Source organism: Elephantulus edwardii, unplaced genomic scaffold (assembly GCF_000299155.1).
Source record: "Elephantulus edwardii isolate Elephantulus edwardi_28Jun2011 unplaced genomic scaffold, EleEdw1.0 scaffold00036, whole genome shotgun sequence".
Lineage (NCBI taxonomy): Eukaryota > Metazoa > Chordata > Mammalia > Macroscelidea > Macroscelididae > Elephantulus > Elephantulus edwardii.
The window spans coordinates 794,407-794,961 of record NW_006399786.1 but is presented as its reverse complement, the minus strand read 5'-3'; positions in this window follow the sequence as shown (position 1 = coordinate 794,961).

Below are 555 nucleotides of genomic sequence, written 5' to 3'. Positions count from 1 at the left end.
GGCACTTAACAACAACAATAACAACAACTAGTTTATTTACAAAATTCTAATAAAAATTTGATCAAATTCTTTCAATTTCTCTCACCCTCTCACCCATCAAATTGTACAACCCAATGACTAATCTCCCCTTCCTCCTGTACATCCACATCCCTCTGCTTCCAGCCTCTCCCGCCCCTCCTGGATCCTTATACTCATTCTACAATAATGGAATGGATTGGGAAATTATGGTACATTCACATAATGGAATACTATGCAGCACGCAGGAGCAATAACTTTGTAAATTATTACCTAACTTGGGAGGGACTGGAGAGCATTATGCTGAGTGAACGAACTCAGTCCCACAAGGATAAATATTGCATTCTAGCCATTTTTTAGTGATTTTCGGTAGTTTTTCCTTCCTTGTGATATTAATGATACCGTTTGCTATTTTCCACATTCTATTGGATTACCTTTCTTGGGAATGAGAACAAACATAGATCTCCTCCAGTCAGTCGACCAGGCAGCTGTCTTCCAGATTTCCTGAAATAGACTAGTGAGCATGTCCAGGGCTGTATC